Here is a 7,336-nt window from a genome sequence, read left to right as displayed (position 1 = left end):
TCATGAAGCAAAATTTATAGAAACAAAATGAAAAATTAACAAATCTATCACAAATGTTTTAGCATATCTTTCTCAGTGTTTGAGTCATCAGGCAGATCAAAAAATCAGTAAGGATAAAGAATATTTTAATAGCACAATTAACATGTATATTTAAGTATACTTTTAGATAGAACACTTTATCAAGCAAGTGGTAGGCCACATAACATAGGAGTTAAGAATACAGCCGAGAGGGTTGAAGTGATAGACCATGCAACCTGAGTTTGATAGGGAGGTAAAACAAAGACAAAGGATAGTTCATATGGGTGAAGTAAATGGGTCTGTGCGCTATGGTTGAAGAACTGACATCTTGAGATTGATAGAGTGAGATTCCTAAAAATGTGAAATTGTATAGTGGCCAGATTTATTTCAGAGGTAATTAGTCATGAATGATTACAAGGTCCAGAGTGTTGCCATGGAAGTGGATTGCTGAAATGGGGTAGAAGTCATGGAAAATAAAGAGATTAAGATACTGAAAGTTCAGAATGCTGAGTGAGTCATTAACTTAGATTTGAAATACCCCAGGACTTCAGCACTGGGAATGGAAAAGAAGACAAATGAAACATGTGTTTAATCTTAATTGAATGGAGGAACATTAGCAGTAATTGGTAGAATCTGCAACCAAAGAAGATGGGGTTATAGCTGACTGCATGAACTGAGGTTTTCACAAAGTAGATGTGTGAAGTTGTGGAAGCAGTAGTATAAAATTAAAAGGATACTGATCCCATCACTTGACCCAGAGCTGAATTGAATGTGGAAGAAATAGCAGCCTCCACTTGATGGCATGGCAAGAGATGTGTTATCCAGAGATAACTCTATTTAAATTAAAGTCAGAGAAGAAAGTTAACCATCAGCGAAGGACCACAGTTTGTTAAAATGTAATGGATGTTTTAAAAGGCACAATGGAGAGTTAAGAGATTAAGCCATCAGTGTAAATTTAGTCAAGGAAAAAGAAATAGTAGTTAATAAGGCATGACAAGTTTATACATATAACCCACATATGAGATAAATTTGTAAGAACGATAAGAAAAGGTCTCATAAGAACATACATGAGGGAACAATTATTTCTATGTGCCTAGGGTGTGTGTGTTGGGGGGATGTGGATTGTGGAAAGGAAGGGAAAGCTGAAGAACAAAAGTGATATTTGAGAGTTGGATCTTTAAGCATGAGTTAATAGTGGCTGAAGGTGGTGAGGGCATCCCAGATAGACAGAAAAAGCATTAGGTGGAAAAAAACAAAAAACAAAAAACCAGATCTGAAACTACATAGTTCAGCTAGGAGAAATAAATCCTGGGTACTAGTGTATAAGATGCATGGAAATGAATGACTGCAGATGAGATTGGAAAGGTAGACTAGGTTAGGTTATGAAAAACCTTGGACTCCATGCTAAGGAATTTAGCTATAATTCTGTAAGTAATGGACATGAATGAGGGACTGTAAGCAAAGGAATACTCAGTTTGGACTTTTAGAGAGATGTGTGGGTGGCAGTGTGGCAGACAGATTAAGGGGGGAAGATTGGCAAAGAGGAAATCTGGGGGACTAAGAGGTTTTTGTGAGAAATGATGAGAGCAAAGTCTAGGTCAGTGGCAGTGGGGTAAGAGAGGAAGGGACTGATATGAGAGATTTTTTTCGAAGTGAAATAAATAAAACTTGATAAATGGCTACATGTAGGCATTGGAGACATCAAGACTATTCTAGACTTTCTGGCTTGAACCATATTGATGGTGATGCCATTAGCAATGTAAGTTAGTAGAAGAAGCAGATTTGGAATAGGGAAGATAAGTTCTACATATATTGAATTTGAGTTGCCTAAAGGGTATCATTTCCTACTGTTGTTTCATTTGATTTTTTTAGTGAAGCTCCTCCCTCTCATTTTCTTTTGTTTCTACTTGAATCACAGAGAGGAAACTGGAGTAATATGAACAACACTCACGTTTCTGGTTGACATGACAGAGAGCAAAATAGTTTAACCTAGAGATAACCAGGAATCAATCCATCATTCCCTGAGCTGCACACTGGCAGTCTGACTTTGAAATATTTGAGCAAACTTAGATTAAAACTCTAGGGAAGATCTGTTCTCAAAGGATTTCTGTACCTACTTTTAAAAAATACTATAAAGCAATGCAATTTTATTTAAATGTGCTTTCCCAAATTCATATACAAAAGATGGTAATCAAAAACATCTAAAAAGGTTTGGAGATGACCCTTTACCAAAACAAGGGTCAGGCTTTGGGTCTTGCCAAGAGATGGTCTTTTTTCATGGTTTAGATAGTAATTTCTTCATTTTGAGTCATGGCTTGTTCCCTTACAGCAGGAAGAGGACCTGAGGCCAAGTTCATACTCTGCTGCACTGGTGGACTGGTGGGGGCTGTAATGTTCATCTGAGAGGGCATGGCCTTCCTGGGGTCCTGCCATGTTGTCTGATCAATGTGATTTAAGAAGTATCACTCGCCAGAAGATGTCTTCTCCGTCTCCCAGCTTGCTGGCAGAGGTACATCATCAAGTATCTCCAAAGAGGACTGTCGAAGATGTTGAGCTGTGGGTGTAGCAGCTGGGCCAGACTACTCCAGTGGGAGTCCCAGGAGAAACAGCTCCCAACTGCAGAGAAGCTGGAGAGGACTGAGCTGGAACATACTGTGAAGTCAGGGCTCCTGTAGTGCCTTTGTCAGTACTGGCCTGTCCAGAGTGGGATTTGGGCTCCTGCGGCTTGAAGGAGTCAGGCAGCTTCCAGAGCCTCATGGGCACGGTCTGGGGTATGTTGGCCGTCTTAGGGTTCATGACGGTGCTCAAAAGCGCCTCCAGGTCGGTCTCCAAGTCCTCCTGGACGTGCATGATCTGGTGCCCGGTGAAGAATGCCTATGGTGCCGTCTGGGTCGCCGAGAAGGTTAGGGTGCCGGTTGCCTGGGCCTGGACGGTGGACCTTGCCCCTGGGAGGATTGCCTAGGCGGCTGCCCTTGGCCCTGGAGGGCCGATGGAGATGGTGGCTACTGCCCAGGATCCACAGCTTCTGCCTTCCGCGACGTGGAACTCTGATCAGACGAGCGAGGACTCCGCCAGGACTCCCCGGCTCGACGGGCCAAGATGACAAAGGCGGCAAAGGGCTTCGGGCCAGATGGCGCTGGGTGGCTGGAGCGGCCCTCTTCTCTCTCTCAGGGCCGCTGGGTGGGTAGGGGGGTGCGCCACAGCTCCTCATCCCCCATCCTGCGCCTCCGCCCCACGCTGCTCCCTTGCTCTACTGACTGGTCTGTGTACCTACTTTTGATAAGCTTTGTGAAATCACTAGAGCCATTTAATTTCTCAAACAAGAATAACCACCCCACAGGTTAACTCTTAAGGAATTGCAAAAGTTAATTAAGATAAAACGCTTCTTTTTCCTTAGAAGCCAAAGGTTTGTCCCACAAAGATAAATCAAGTATTTTTTTTCTTGAATTTCTTTTTCTGTCAAGCCATTTTTATTTATTATGTCCAGTGCCACTGAACTCTTCAATTTCTATAGATTCTAAAAATAAATCCCCTAGAGGAGAAAAAATAATGAACAAATAGAGACAATAAGCCAACACCACGACATGGAGCAGCATGCACAACTGGCTATGCACTAATAAACAGCATCCAAGAAGACACTGGGTTCTTAAGAACATTTCCTTAATTACGGTCATGATCTGTGCCTTTCAAGAATAACAGTATGTGCAGTATTTTATCATTGGTAGTAAGATCTCTATTTTCATTAGGGTTTTTCAAGTCATGACATGTAAACAAAGATGTCTGTCATACATTCCTAGGAAAGTGAGATAAGAAACCTTTCAGCTACAAAGTGTTTATCATTTTGAAAATGTTTTAACATAAATGATAGATTTATGAAACTTTAAATGAAACGTCAAGAATTCTAGCATACTCAAAAGTTTCAAGGTATAGATGTTTTTGTTTTTGTTTCCACTAACCCAGAGCAAGTTATTTCTTTTGCTTTTGGCAACTCCACCACCAGTTTCCTCGTCGTTTAATTTAGTTTATTTTGTGTAATGAGCAAAGCTTGTAACTCAATCTTCCCGGATCCTTTTTTTTTTTTTTTTTTTTTTTTTTTAATGTTCTCTCCTTGAACTATCTCCCAGTTTCCTCTGTTCTAAAACTGGTGTAATGTAATTTTGATTCTGAATGTTATTTGGGGTGAGAAAACAAACTGAGAGTGAAACTCTAATGGGAAAAAGATAAAATGCCATAATACCTATTCGCCTGTACTTCGTATTTCTCTTTCTCAAGAGACATTTGCTCGACTTATAACTTGGCTTTCTACTATTGTATTCTTCCTCTGTTTGTGCCCAGAAACTTCACACTGATTCCACACCTTTCAGTCTTCTAGTTCAACCCTGGATCTGATTTAGTAGATAAAAAAAAAATAGAGATTAGAAAAAGAAATGTAAAATAGCATGAGGAAACTGCAGACAAAGAAAAACAAAGAGGGAACCAGAATATCTGAACATGGACCCAATCGAATTTATAAAGCAGATAAACTCTTATCTTGGTGCCTTCTATTTCTATTCAGCCTCCTTTCCCATCCACACCCTCCTACATTTTCACTTTCGCGCTATTCATGGCTAGCCTGATTTTCCTTCTTACAGGGCCTTGCCATTTGCTGTCTCATCAAAATGGCCTTGGCATTTGGTGTTTCCTCTAGTAGAAATATTAGTGGGCACATCTAAAAGTATTATCCCTGCCCCAGGCTTTTGCATTTTACTAAATGTCTATTGCAGACTAGAATGCTTTTGAGGCCCAAAGAATGAATTACTGATGATTTAATGGAATTTGATTCACCATTTCTATAACGGTGTTCTTTGTGTCCCTACTTCCATACCTCTCACTTTCATATATGCTTCCCCACAAAAAACTCATTCTGCTAGCTATCTCAGTATGACCAGGCTTTGTACTTGGTCAATTCCCAGATGTTAGTACTCTCACCAGGAAAGTATGTGGTGGATAAGTGTGTGGGGGGTTGCGGGAGGAAGGACAATACCTAAATGTACACACACACAAACACACTCAAGAAGGGACAGATTGCAAACTTTACTGAGAGCTATAATTCCATTCTCAGAGTGATAAAGACCCTTCCAATCCATCCAAACAACAAACGATAACATAAGAACCTCTCCCACAAGAGACATTTGCTCGACCATTGCATTCAGGGAAAGAGGATTTTTATCTGTTTTAGGAAACTCATCTTGTATTTATAATCACCTGATTGCTAGCTTATTCTTGAATTCTTTTACAGTGAAATATGATTATCATATCTGTGATGCAGGCTTAAAAACAAGCTTTTTAAGAGTTATACAGAATGTAACTGTTCGGCAAGTCTCTCCCTCTCTTGTGCGCACATGTGTGTGCGCGCGCGCGTGTGAGGGTGTGTGTGTGTATTCTATTTGATTTAGCTTTTCTCCATTTTTGCAGGGGAACAGTATGTACTATAGGGGCAGATACTTCTGCCTTGTTGCTCTAGAAAACTCTAGGAGACAGCCAAGATAGCCTTCAGAAATATGAGAGGAGAGAAGGACTACATAGAGGCTTAACTCTATTTAAGGCCACCTCAGTCTTAAAGATGGACTGGGGAAAGAGAAGGAGAAAGAGGGAGAGAAAATACTAACCTTTCCAGACCATAAGGAAATCATATGCTTTAGTATGAAGTTCTTCTATGATCCATTTGAAAAAAAAACAGTTTGAATAAATAAAACACAGATAGAGGTATAATAAATTGGATTTATTATTATTGTCTACCAATATCTGTTCTCCCCTTTTTCCTGGGCACACAGCTTAGACTACATTTCCCAGCCTCTCTTGCCGTTAGGTTAGACCATCTGACTAAATTCGCTCCAGTGGAATGGGAGCAGAAGTTACATATGTTAATTCCAAGACTTGCCCATAGAACCTCCACACATGCACTTCGGAACTTTATTTGACTCTCCACAGAAAGGAACCGTAAAAACCAAACCAACATTGGAAACCACATGTTGAAAGTAGAAAGGCCACCTAGTGACCTCCATATTCACCCTCGTTGCTGTACAAACAAGAATTGACGCTCTGTTGCATTTGAATCATTACATATTTGGGTTAATTTATTATAGCAGTTTAGTCTACCCTACTGTGATCCTTGAGAGTATGATATCCACTACCATATGCAGCACAATGCTCAGCATAGAATGGGTGCTCAATAAATAATTGTTGAATTAATGAGATACTACACTAGCCCCTTCATGAAAGATCTCCTAAAATGTATAATTACTATGGAATGCTAAATTGCAAAATTCCTTCATTCACACATAATTTTATTCATTTTAAATGGTAATTGATATTTAAGTATTGAACACTTATTTATTACCATCTTTTACAAGAAATCCTGGTAAGGTAGATGATATTATCTCCATTTAACACATGAGGAAACTGAAACTCTGAGAGTTAAGGCACTTTTCCAAGGCCACACAGCTCCTACATAGCTAAGCCAGGATTCAAATTCAAACCTGTATGACTACAAAACTCTTTCCAATACATCATGCTTCCTTAAACATATGTTTGGTTTAATGCATTACATTTTTGTTTAGATCTGTAATCTTGAGGATATAATGATTCAGAGCAAAGTGAATCCTGCAACTAAGAAACGTGGCAAAGCATTCAGTCTTTCCAGTTCCCTTCAAAAACATGAAATAACTCATATTGGAGAGAAACTCCACAAATGTAAGAAATGTGGTAAAGGCTTCAGTTGTTCCAGTTCCATGCAAAGACATGAAAAATATTATTCTGAAGAAAAACCTTTGAATGTGCAAAATGTGGTAAACCCATCAGATGTTCCAGTTTCCTTAGAATACATGAAAGGATTCCCAGTGGAGAAAAACTCTATGAATGTTAGAAATGTGGTAAAGTCTTCAGACGCTCTGGTTCCCTTTGAGCATATGAAAGAACTCATAGTGGAGAGAAACTCTGTGAATGCAAGAAACATGGGAAAGCATGCAATTTTCCCAGTTCTCTTTAAAACCATGGAAGAACTCATACTGGAGAAAATCCCTAGGAATGTAAGAAATGTAGTAAAGTCTTCCGTTTTTCCAGTAATGTTCAAAAACATGAAAGGACTCATACTGGAGAGAAGCTCTTTTAATATAAGAAAATGTGGTAAAAGATTCAAATTTCCCAATTGCTTTCAAAGACATGAGAGGGTTCACAATGAAGAAAACCCTTATGACTGTAAGAAAGGTGATAAAGCCTTCAGTTTTTCCAGTTCTTTTTGAAAACATAGAAAGACTCACAGGGAAGAAAACCCTTATGA

At 39.4% G+C, this 7,336-nt stretch overlaps 1 pseudogene; it reads right to left on the bottom strand.

Moving 5' to 3' along the window:
- Positions 1 to 2,209: 2,209 nt before the first annotated feature.
- On the bottom strand, positions 2,210 to 4,296 carry LOC111536689 (annotated as a pseudogene).
- Between the last annotated feature and the right edge of the window lie 3,040 nt (positions 4,297 to 7,336).

The sequence above is a fragment of the Piliocolobus tephrosceles genome, chromosome 12 (genome assembly GCF_002776525.5).
Source record: "Piliocolobus tephrosceles isolate RC106 chromosome 12, ASM277652v3, whole genome shotgun sequence".
Classification (NCBI taxonomy): Eukaryota; Metazoa; Chordata; class Mammalia; order Primates; family Cercopithecidae; genus Piliocolobus; species Piliocolobus tephrosceles.
The sequence above is the reverse complement of the archived record's forward strand: the minus strand, read 5'-3'. Positions and strand labels throughout refer to the sequence as shown.